Genomic DNA, 12,700 nt, shown 5'->3' with positions numbered 1-12,700 from the left:
CTTGCTTAGCTGATATTCTGGTGACCGCTTATTCTGATGAAATTGGAACTGAAACCCGACACCCGACACCTTTACCTTTACCCTTAAGAGCACTAAGGTAATCATAGCAAGGGTGTGTTGTACCTGCTTTTGTCTTTATGCCTTCTCGTCAACTTGTTCTTCACGAGTCGACACTGTTACTTCCCAACAGATTGTGAAGCTTTTAAGTGTTATTCAAGTCATTAGAAATTACAAGGGATGTTTTTTTCCTGAATTTGTTAGTAATTACTACAGTATATTGATTGTATACGGAAATTATTCATGGCCAGTTATGATACTTTTTCTCTTTGTGTCTCTAGACTAGTTAATTAGAATGGAGATGATGATAATGCCAATCCACCTATGAATGAGCTTTCAAACTTTGATAGTAATGAGCTTCAGCTCCTCTTGTGCTCTTTGGCTTAGTACTCCTCTCATGGAAAAATACATTCAAATGGTTACTGGCCATATTAAACGTTCCAAATACAAAAGAAAACTAATTTTTATTACAGGGGAAAATCCAGAAAGGACTAGGCACTATTGTGATTTACATGACCTGCAAAGGTGTTCAATATAAGAAGGCCAGTGAGTCTTTGGGCAAAGGCAGAGATTATAGCCTGACCTTCCCAATTTCGAACCATGGTCGACCACCTCTATTGGGCCTTCACACTCTTAATATTAATTCAGATCCTTCTGTTGCAAAACCATTGCTTTCCAAAATCTAGTCCACTCGTCTAGATCATTGGATTCCGAGGCAGAAGACCGAGCTGGTAGCCTGGATCCTAATAGCCCTACGGTTGCTGAAATGAGGGCTTATAATTAACTAATAGTTTCATATAGGAATACTGTGGCCAATTGTATGGTCCCAATGAAGTAGAATATATTAGCTAAATCTTTTAAAGTTTCAGCAAAAGTTGATCATTTGCATATTTTTTTCAATAGCAATGCGTATTGGTCTCAAACAGGCTCAGCCACTGGAACAGCTCAAGTTTTCCTTCACGTTTGTGAATGTAGGTGCTAGTACTCAAATCGCCAAAATGAGTCCCTTGCCTAGCAAAGTTGCAAAGGTTTCTATTAAAAGTAAAATGATGGGGAAAACCAGTACTTAAAAAATTCATCCTGACAAGAAGACAAAAATACAGAAGATCCACCAAATCATACACACATTAGGTCCAAGAAGCTATTCCTAGGATGAAATGTTCCTAAGTTATTAAGTGTCACATTTTGGTATAGAGAGGCCTAGCCTAACTGACATGCGTATGATTTTCCGCAGCAAAAGTCAACAAATACAGTAGAACTGTTCCATATACAGTACAGTAAAATATATATCTGGTTATTGCAAAAGTTGTTATTTACTGTAATAGATAATATAATAAGCTGTTTCATTTTATTATTCTATTTTACTACAGAAATGTACACAAAACAAGTGGCCATATGCACCACGAAGAATTTGCCTATATGTACGTTACCATAATTAATATGAAAAAATTGGAAGTAATTTGTAATTTTCCTAACGATCTAAACCTGTAGCTATTTATAGGGGTTATTTCTTTTGGCTAAGCTGAAAGATGAGCCATTAGATTTTTAAGAAGGATTAATCACCCACCCGCTAGTTAGTAGGGGGAGGGGGGTTAGTAGGTGCTCACTCACACACCTGAGCTGTGATGCTTGTGATACTAGCACTGTGACTGGTCCAGGTAAGAGTTCTCAGAGTCATTGGACTCTTCCGAGGGTACCATGGACGTTATCCAATCCCACCTTGCCAGGGGGTATATGGACGTAATGAGTATATCTATCTATACCAGGTTACACAAGGGAAATGGTTCTTTCCTGCAGACAGTGGAGGTCAGCTTTGTAGAGTATCGTAGGAGCTGTTACTCTACAGGGTGGAAGATGAAAGAAAGAAAGAGCAAGTCATTCTCTGTCATTCATCCCAGCTTAACAATGATTAAACTCTACCCTCTCTCATCTGCTACTTCTCCATCAAGAGACCTGAGGTTTTAAAACCATTTATTGTGTATTGTGTAATCACCACAGGTTCCATGGAGAATATCTCCATGTTCCTGTGGGTCACGTCTTGCAGGAAGTGCACATTGAAGGTCATTTGACACTTCTACACGCCCGCTGACAAGGCCTGCGTAACAAGAGCAGTCTTGTAAACACCAGGGCATCCTGCCCCTAACGTTATGAGCTCTCGGTCTCTTCTATGAGGAGAAGGATTCGATGCTTGGTCTATGCCCTTGCGAATCCTAGTTGAGTACATATCCTTGACTTTCTCCGAGCTGACAAATAGTGCTTACATTCGGGGGGCGAGCTCTTGTAGTTGTCTTCAGTTTCTCTTTGGCATAGTAACCATTGATCAGGGTCATTGGTCATAATGCGAAAGACTCCCAGACCGATGGGTTTGGATTCTGGGGTCTGAACTCCCTGAAACGAGGTCAAGCATTACCTAGCCCATCACCGTGAATGAGAGATGTTAAGAGCGTCCCACGGGGTTCGCCGATTTTCTTGACCGAAGCCAACAAGAGCGGGAGACCTGTCATCAAGGTCAGGTGAACATCTACTTCTTGGGGTCCTGGATCAAGGTCTCCTTTCCGACTAAGGGTCTGTAGGGTTGAAACTCCGTATGAGGAGGGGCGATGCCGACATGGAGGAAAGGTTAATTTCTTTTGGTCTGAAGGCGAGGTTCAAGGACTAGCGGTGTTTTTTTTTTTTTTTTTGTTGAGACTGAGAGAAGCTTTAATCCCGAAGGTAACTGAGGAACTCCCCTAATGCTAGCATAGTGCCATCAAGGAGAGGGATACCCCTTCCTTGATACCAAATTACAGTCCATTTAGCCTGGATGACCGAAGCCAAAGATCTACGCAGGTATCCAGACATCCTCTTTGCAATCTGTTATGAAAGAGACTCTTTGAGAGAGGAGGAGCTGGATAGTCTCCAGGTGTGAAGTCGCTGCGAAGATACTGCTTTGTGAAAGATGTTCACATGTGGCTGTTAAGAGTCACTGAGGGGGTTCTCTTGGGAACTCCGTCAGGAATTGCAGATGAGTCAACAGGGCGTGATGAGTCTGCTGGGCAAGATGAATCTTGCTGGTGAGACGAGTCTGCTAGGCAAGATGAATCTGATGGCCTGTTCCTGAAGATCAAGGGCGGAGGATGGATGAATCCGATTCCTATAGGATCTCTCAGGATCTACATCAATACTGTAAGTGAGACGAGTCTTTTAACGAGACAAGGGTGCTGATGACGAGGCCTGCTCTGAAGAGCAAAGGCGGAAAATGGGCAAAACAAATTGCCGTCAGGGGAATCCCCCGGCGGAAAGACCAACCAGAAAAAGGAAGTTTCTCTCGCAGATGAGAAAGGTGACTACAGTTTGCTGCCGCTGTCGGCCTTCCTTTCAGCAAGAAGGAAGATTACTGCACAGTGGTTGATGGAGGGTCTATTCCCTTGGCATGGGAGTGGATGAATCCCTCTATTTCCTGCAAGAATCCTCCGAAGGGGAGAACAATGGGTGAAGGAAATCTTTTCCGTAGACGAGAAAGACACAATCAACATCTGCTGCCGTAGTCGGCGATTCTCCCCACAAGCAAGAAGATTGCTGACCAGTGGTTGGAGGGATTTTCCCTCGGAAGGGAGAGTTCCAGCACCTAGAAGCAATCCTGTTGACTGTACTCTCTTTCCCATCCACAAGTTCTAGCTCAAGATGAAGGTCGACATTGGATGTTGTCTGAGAAACGAGCCGGAGCTCAAATTTGTGTTCACCTTAAAGGGTGTGGTACACCTTGCTCGAAGGAAGGTTGTCCTCATCTCTGTGAAGTTTAAGAGATGGTACTGTTCGGACTCTGCCCAGAGCCTGGAAGTCGAGTGGTACAGCATGGCAACCCCAACCCCCCTCTTTTGATGCATCTGGCGGGAGAGTTCAATCTGGGGAAGGGCCGGACGAGGTCAACTTCTTGGCAAAGATTCCATTTGTCAACCGTCTTCTCAGGTCCTCCTGCCAAGGTTTCATAGAGACCAGCGAAAAAGGGTGGATCCTACTCCTATTCCTATTTGTGCCCCAGAGGAGGCTGGATTCAAAGGAATCCAATGCGGGCTTGATTAACCCGTAACCACTTCTGGCTGAAAGTGCGTCTCGTAGAGGGAAGACTCGTCATCCTCCTGCTAGGATCCCGTCGATCTGCAGAAAAAACTTTTGCATGACAAAGATGAACGAATCCATGGGTACCTGTCTCTGGTAAGGAAGCCAAGGTATTTCTCGAGATTTACTTCAAGCCTCCGATCTCGGTCAACTCGGGATAAAGCCTCGATGGTAATGAAGATCAGCCACCGAGTCTGTTAGGATCAGTCCGTCGTACTGAAGTCTTCGGAGAACAAAGCAGATCCTGACAAACTGGGTTGACACTAGGGTAAATCTTCTCGTGAGAACTGCCAAACAGAGTTTGAAAAAACTAACCTGTTCCAGGAGAAGAGGCTCGGAGACCTTAGTGAAAATACATCGTTCTGTCCAAAGACGTAACAGCTGAGACGGGCATCCGAGTTGATGTTCGGAATGTGTAGGTAAGGAGAGAATCGCCCTCACACTTCCACAGGTGGGAGAAAGTGAGAAAGTGTATTCTCGTAGCTGAGCTACAAATTCTCTGTCTTTGTTGGAAAGAGATGCATACTCTGAACTCATAGGAGGGGATCTATCATGGGGCAACCTCCTTGAAGACGAGAAAAAATGAGTTATCTCTTGGATAAGAACATTGATGATGTCCACAGCATCCCTTTCCCAGCCACGACCGAGAGGCATTTTCTTGGTGATGTGAGGTACAAGGAAGTCTACATTGCATTAGAGCAGATACAATCGTAGAAGTAGCACTTCTACAACACCAACCACAGTGGTATTCCCAGGCAGTCACTTGTTCAAGTACTGAACAGACACTCCGCTTCGCTGATCGGATGAGAAGCGTTGTTTCCAGCATGGTATGGCCGTTCAAGCTAAGGGTTGGTCGAATATGCTTCTTCTGAAGAGAATCAAGCAGAATTCAATCCTCTGGAACAGCGGGAAGGAAAAAGAGAGGAGAATAACCCCATTGGGTTATGACTCCTGATGCAGGTATGAATGGCCAAGGAGAGGATCCATGGAATTGGCCCAGGAACCATGAAAGAGATCCAACAAGTTCTCAGACGTGTGGATAGAGGGGAAGGAAATAATCCAGGGATTATGTTCACAAGATTCTTTCAGTCATCAGAGAAGAGGCAAAGGTGAGTAGTCGGAAGACTTCTATTGCAGCAAGCGCTGTGTTCTACCAGCCTGGTGGCGGCGTATAGGAGAGGGCATATGCGCAACTAAGGAACCTTGTTTATTCAATGAAGATGTCGACTTGTAAGGTAACCACATACCAAAAGGAAGAGAACGGGAGCAGAAGAGGCAACCTAGTCTCTTAGACACAGCCCGTCAGCCCATTAGTAGTGGAAGTGGTAAAAATCGTGATCATGGTCCAATGAAAACATTTGTAAGGGATGAACTTTTGAGGGTGCTGACAAAAACTGGCGAGACAATGGAGGCATCGGAAAACCGATAGCACTGTACTTGTGTGAAACAACAACTTCTTAGTGGTGAGAAAGGTTTTAAGCACTAAGGCTGACACTTGTGCTTTACCCCTCTTACCGAAGGTGAGACATGGATTAGGTTCCAGTAGGGGAGTGTGTTCTAAACTCCCCCAACTGCATGTTGTAGTAAGCACTACCGGAGCAGTGCTGCTTGCAGAAAAACGAAGGTTCCTGGTCCACCATTGAAGTTCTGTGTCATCTAGAAGAGAAGAATCGCTTAGATACTCTAAAGCAATCGAGGAAGCCATAGCAGTAGAGCGCTTTGCGTAAGACGCAGAGAGGAGGAGGGTCTCGCTAGGAAGAGCAGAGCGCATGCTTGAAGTGAGGATCACAGCCGGAAGAGATCTGTAATCCTTACCAAAAAAGATCTCTGAAGTAAGAAGTAGGAGAAACTCACCCCAAAAGATATGGCTTCTGAGATTCTCCGATGACAGTCGGAGATTCTACCCTCTAGCAGGAAGCTGTCAGAGGTTGCTGCAACCCAGGAGCCTGGAAGATAGGTGAAGAGGGGTCGCACGCTGACGGGTGATGGCAAGCTGACAGGCGACATAGTGATTGCGAACACCGAAGAGCCGGCAAATGACGGACCGCTGGCGAACGTCGAGCAGCTGGCGAAACATCGAGCAGCTGGCGAAACACCGAGCAGCTGGCAAATGACGAGCTGCTGGTCAATGATGAACAGCTGACGAATACAGTACCAAGAAGTCAGAGAATGACAAGAGAATGGAGAATGACGAGCAGCTGACAAACCACGAACGACTGGTGAGTGACGAGCAGTCAGAAAGTGACGAGTGATTGGCTAACGCCACAAGGCTGGAGAACAGCAAGTGAATGGAGAGTCCAAATAAGCAGGCTAGTGTCGAGGGGTACTTAGGCTGTCGGAGAGACTGTCGATGATGATCTCGCGATGGCAAGAGAACAAGGCGAGTCACGAGGTGACTAATGACGCTCTCTAGTAGAAGGATAATCTTGGTGAGGGTTGAAAGTCACATTGACGAGTGACGAACAAGTACAATCAAGCTTTGTTTTTTGGGATAGTTAGGTTATAGACAGAGGCGCGAAAAGTTAATTTTCCCGAATAAATACTACCTTTGGGTGGGCTAACTCCTAACTTAAAAAGTCACTGCTCCTTGCCACGGTCGGAGCCTAAGCTGACGATTAATACAGTAAATACTACCTACAGTAATATTATTTTAATTTGGTTTCTACAACAGTTTTTAATCATATGTACAGTGTACAATACATTTGCACACATGTATACTATATACTGGACACAGAAAGGTTACAGTACAGTATTGTGCTAAGGTATAGTTTACCGAGTTATCGTCATCCCCTTACTGTATTGTATAATATAAGTTGTTCCTATCTAGTAATAGTGTACTGTAACCTAATACTCACTGATACTATAGTGTATATTACTATATGTACAGCATATTACTACAATACAGTTTAACTGTGCTTACTCTAAGTGTTCGGTGTTTTCCTTCAAGACTCGTAGTCTACGCCGCTAATCTAGAAGCATGACGCAACTTCATATGTGTTGTCTCTTGTGCAGTATGTTATCTATAGTTTCTTAAACAGAAATACAGCTTATTTTCTAAACTAAAATTTTTTTTTAGAAAATAAACTAAACTATCTCGATAGTAATTGTTTCTTTTAAATAAATAAACTCATATTCGATTTCATTTCGGAAGCATTATTGCATTCTAGAAAATTACGATTATCTTAATAGTTAATTGAGCTTTGGTAAAACATTTACATACTTTTGTTTTAAATTTCTGGTGTATTTTATCAATCTATATATTTTGGGTGCCATGATCAGATCAGCAGATCACGGCACCCCAAATACTGAGATTGATAAAATACACTCGAACTTTAAAACAAAAGCACATAAATGTTTAATTAAAGCACAGTTAACTAACTAAATAATCGTAATTTTCTAAAATGCAATAATACTTCCGAAAAGAAATCAAATATTTAGAGAGAGAGAGAGAGAGAGAGAGAGAGAGAGAGAGAGAGAGAGAGAGAGAGAGAGAGAGAGAGAGAGAGAGAATTAGTTCTCTCTTATTTGATGTCAGGATGCCAGAAAACATCAAATAATTCATATTTTTTTTCTCTCTCTCATATATAAATGAAATCTTTGTTTCTTTGCTAAGTCTCTATTGAGGCTTTATAATCAAGCGCTACAGGGCTAAAAACTATAATACATCATGCATCAGCAACATGAATGAAACTCTGGTTAACATTATGCAAGTCAACTCAGAGTACAAGTAAACAAAATATGAGAGAAGTATTTCAAATAAAACTATTGGAGTTAATATGCTTAATGGAAAATGATAGATCAAGTAATAATTGTCTCTTTTGGTAAATATGAAATATCCTTCGGTAGCATACCTTAATAATAAGGAAGTTATTTGATTCAAAAACTGAGGCTGACGACGGACTAGACAGGGTTGATCAGCTGATTTGAATGTAAACAATGCATAAGATTATAATTTGCTATGTTTTTAATTTGAAATACGATACTAAAATGTGAATATTACATGCATTATTATTGGATACAGTTAAACAAAACACTGGGGAGAACAGGGAGAGTGAAGGACGAAACAATATCATTATTATTATTATCATTATTATTACTATTATTATTATTATTATTGTTATTACTAGTTAAGCCACAACCCTAGTTGGAAAAGCAAGATGCTATAACCCCAAGACTCCAACAGGGAAAAATAGCCCAGTGAATAAAGGAAATAAATAAACGATATAAGTAGTACTGTAATGGAAAATTGGAATAACATATTTTAAAAACATTAAAACAGATATTTGATATATAAACTATAAAAAGACTTATGTAAGCCTGTTCAACATAAAAACATTTGTGGTAGCCAAGTTCCTTCTCCTTGCACATTCCCTCCGCCAAATCTACGCTAATTCAAATAAATTAGCAAAATCAATGAATTTGGGAAATGCGAGAAGGAATGAAAAATAAGAATGGGAATACATGGAATGCGGGATAAGAAAGGGGTTTAGAATGATTAATAAGATGAAAATGACGAATGAATGTTAGAAAAGAGAAGATGAATGAAATCGCAAAAAATAAAGAGAATCAAGAGTTGAAAAGATACGTTAGTGTTGAAGGTGAATGATCAGTATGTGACTGGTGCCACTGAAGTCAGCAATGCCCTGGTTGATTATTTCTTAAATGTATCGTGCAAGTGTGTAGCAGCTCCTGGTCACCAGTATAGGAGCAATGAAGAGAAGAAAATTTAAAATTTTGCAACAGGAAGGGAAGAGTTATACTATTCTTTTACTGAAAGAAAATTCGATGCAGCACCTGTTACTTGTAATGATACAGTCCCTGGACCCGATGGAATTCCATTTCAATTATTAAACATGTACCTGTTAATACAGTTATCTATTCTAAGCATTATCAACAGAATATGGCATGATCATAGTTATCCAAGTGTTTGGTAACTAGCTATTATTTTAGTCTTTTTAAAACCTGGTAAGGATAAGTTTTTAGCAGCAAACTATTGACCAGTTGCATTGACATCTTGTTTTATGTAAGATCATGGAGAAGATGATCAATGAAAGACTGATGTGGTACCTGGAAAAGAAGGGTATTTTATCACCTATCCGATGTGTATTTAAAAAAATGCACTCAACAATTGATGTGTTGTTACGACTTGTCCTCTATTTTTGAAGACTTTGCTTCCAAAAAGCACCATGTAACAATCTCTTTTTACCTTAAAAAGGCATATGACACTGTATGGAGATATGGTATACTTAAAACCATTCATAATTTGAGATTACGAGGAGGGATACCATTGTTAATTTAATAATCATTTATTTCATGAAGAGTTTTTCAAGTGAGAGTACGGGAAGCTCTTTCAGAGAGGATATGTCAGGAAGGTGGAGGTCCCCAGGGTAGTGTGCTAGGTGTAACCCTATTTGCACTAGCCATTAATGGGATATTCTCAGTCATTCCTCAAGATATTCTCACAACACTTTGTAGATGACCTCTCCATATCATTCGCTGGAGCTAGAATGGCAAAGGTTAAGAGAAAACTACAACTTTCAATTAATAAAATTATTCAGTGGAATGATATGAATGGGTTTAAGTTTTTGACAAGCAAAACTGTGGTTGTTCATTTCTGTCTTATTCGGGGAATTCATCCTGACCCGGATATATACATCAAATGTCAATGGATCCCATGTGTAAGTGAAGCTAAATTTTTTGGGTTGTTATTTGATTGTAGGCTTACATGGGTTCCACACTTGAAGGCATTAAGAGATAAATGTCTTGATACTTTGAGGCTTTTAAAAGTTTTATCCCATACATCATGGGGGGGTAGACCCCAAAACTATTTTAAAATCATATAAGTCTTTAATTCTTTAAAAAATTAATTATGGGTGTGAAATATACTCCTTAGCCACCCAAAGCCGATAAAAGATATTAGATTCTATATCTCATGCTGATATTAGATTGTCCACAGCAGCATTTAGAACTTTGCCTATCCCATTTCTCCTTATTGTGCTGTAGAATTGCTGTTAGAGACCTTTACCTAAAGTCTTCTATTGCTCAGTATTGGTTTAGGTTGCAAAAACTTCCTAATTCCTTAGCCTGTCAAAACCTAAGCTTTGTAAGGCATCTTATGCTTTTTGGGTAAAACAATCAATAAACAGTCTTGATATAGCAAGAAATAGAGTTCTTCCATTAAGGATATCACCAACCCTTCCATCCCTTAATAGAGATTTAGCTAAAATTAGTGCATGGTGCAAATTATGGGGTATGAAGTTGAATCCTAACAAAACTCAAAGTATGATTGTAAGTAGGTCAAGGACGGTGGCTCCTCAACATCCGGATCTCAGTATTGATAATGTTTATCTAAATTTGTATGACTCTCTTAAAATTTTAGGTGTGATTCTCGACAGCAAATTTACCTTTGAGAAACACATTAGGTCTGTGTCTTCTTCAATTGCACAAAAAATAGGCTTATTGAGAAAGTCTTTTAAGATTTTCCATGATCTATCTATTCTGAAGAAGTGTTTTAATTCATTCATTCTACCTTGTTTTGAGTATTGTTCTCCTGTCTGGTGTTCAGCTGCTGATTCTCATCTTAATTTGTTGGACAGAAACTTACGGTCTATTAACTTTCTTATTCCTGATCTAGATATTAATCTTTGGCACCGACGTTCAATTAGTTCATTATGCCTGTTGCATAAGATTTTTCATAACTCTGACCATCCTTTACATTCAGATCTCCCTGGACAATTCTATCCTGTTCGTAATACTAGAGAGGCAGTTAATTCTAATAACCAGGTCTTCTCCATCATGAGGCTTAATACTACACAGTATTCTAGAAGTTTTATTCCAGCTGTTACCAAGTTGTGGAATGATCTTCCTAATCGGGTAGTTGAATCAGTAGAACTTCAAAAGTTCAAAGTTGGAGCAAATGTTTGTATGTTGACCAGGCTGACATGAGTCTTTTTATAGTTTATATATGATATATCTGTTTTCGACGTTGTTAATAGTTTATATGGGACATATCTGTTTTGATTTTGTCACTGATTTAGAATGATTTATTGTTAACTTGTTCTCATCATTTACTTATTTCCTTATTTCCTTTCCTCAGTGGGTTATTTTTCCCTATTGGAGCCCTTGGGCTTATAGCATCCTGCTTTTCCAACTGGGGTTGTAGCTTGGCTAGTAATAATAATAATAATAATAACAATAATAATAATAATAATAATAACCAGAGATATCTTTTTGTAGATATTGTTTTGGTATAAAAAAAGAACAAGACTAAATTAGAAGCCTGGTCTCTTTTTATGGAAAATGTGGAAGAACATAGGGAATCAACTTTTTTATATACTGATGGCTCAAAATCTGATGTTGGCATTGGATTTGGAGTATATAGTAGTTCTTTTACTGTAGAGGTGCACTTCCTCTAATATCTTCCCTATATGACATACTAACCGCTATTGAGAAAATAGCGTTGGAGGGAAAGGGTAATTTTACCATTTGTAGTGATGCAAGGAGTGTCCTTCAAGCTTTAGAAGTTTTTAATTCCAAAAAAACATTTAGTTTTAAAGATTTTAGAATGTTTTTTTATTCGTGGACTGACGGGCATAACAGTTCAATTTTGCTGGGTTCTGGCACATGTAGCTGTGTCTGGAAATGAAGAGGCTGATTCACTGGCAAAGAGTACTGCAGTTGAGTTGCTACTAAGAAAGTATCTCACTTTCTGTAATGATTTTTACCGACAAGAATTTTACTTATAATAATTAGCAACAGCTTTGGGATAGTTTAACTGAAAATAAGATGAGAGAAATTCTAACGCATTTAAGGTGCAAATACAAAAAGTAATTCAGAAAACTTTTCCGGCTGTGAATCTTAAGTTGATAGCAAAAAATCCTAAAACTCTGGGTTCTTTGCTCTCCCACAAAGATAAATTTCCGACTTTGATGCGGTCTTTGGTGGTGTATTGCTTTACTTGCCCGAAATGTAAGATCGGGAAATACGTGGGAGCCACCAAAAGATTGCTCAAAGTCAGAATCGATTCTCATCTCGGAGTCAGTCACTGTACAGAATGTACTTTGTAATAAATGTAAAACATCATTTTCGTATAAGGATTTTCGCATTGTCACCCAAGCACCCAATGACTATTCTCTCTCTGTTTCTGAGTCGTTAACAATCAAACAGCTTGTGCCCCTATTAAATGGTCAGACTTCTTCCACAGTTCTATATATAGCATAGTTGACGTTCTCCTTTCCAAACCAGGCAACGTCACTCAGTTTTTTAACTTCATAGAGATAGGTACTAACTTAAGGATTCTTCACTTTTTAATTTTTTTTTTTTTTTAGTTCATATTTTTAAATGATTATATTCAACTTTTATGTTGTTCCATTTGTATTAATATTAATACTGAGTCTTTTTTAATTTGTATATTTTGTATATTTTACAGCCCTGATGATGAGACCCAAAGTCTCGAAAATTTGGAAAATACATGTATGATGCTACGTTGGCTTTTCTTCATCCTATCTATATTAAATCTACGGCGTTCCAAATGCCCCAACCTTCC

General features: G+C 39.7%; 1 protein-coding gene across 1 annotated transcript in view; it reads right to left on the bottom strand.

Moving 5' to 3' along the window:
- The window catches only part of LOC137628804 (CDK5 regulatory subunit-associated protein 3), a 178,340-nt gene that overhangs the window by 45,554 nt on the left and 120,086 nt on the right, over positions 1–12,700 (bottom strand). The window lies entirely within an intron of this gene.

The sequence above is a fragment of the Palaemon carinicauda genome, chromosome 36 (genome assembly GCF_036898095.1).
Source record: "Palaemon carinicauda isolate YSFRI2023 chromosome 36, ASM3689809v2, whole genome shotgun sequence".
Taxonomy (NCBI): Eukaryota; Metazoa; Arthropoda; class Malacostraca; order Decapoda; family Palaemonidae; genus Palaemon; species Palaemon carinicauda.
Note: the sequence above shows the minus strand (reverse complement) of the source record. Positions and strands in the feature narration are given on the sequence as shown.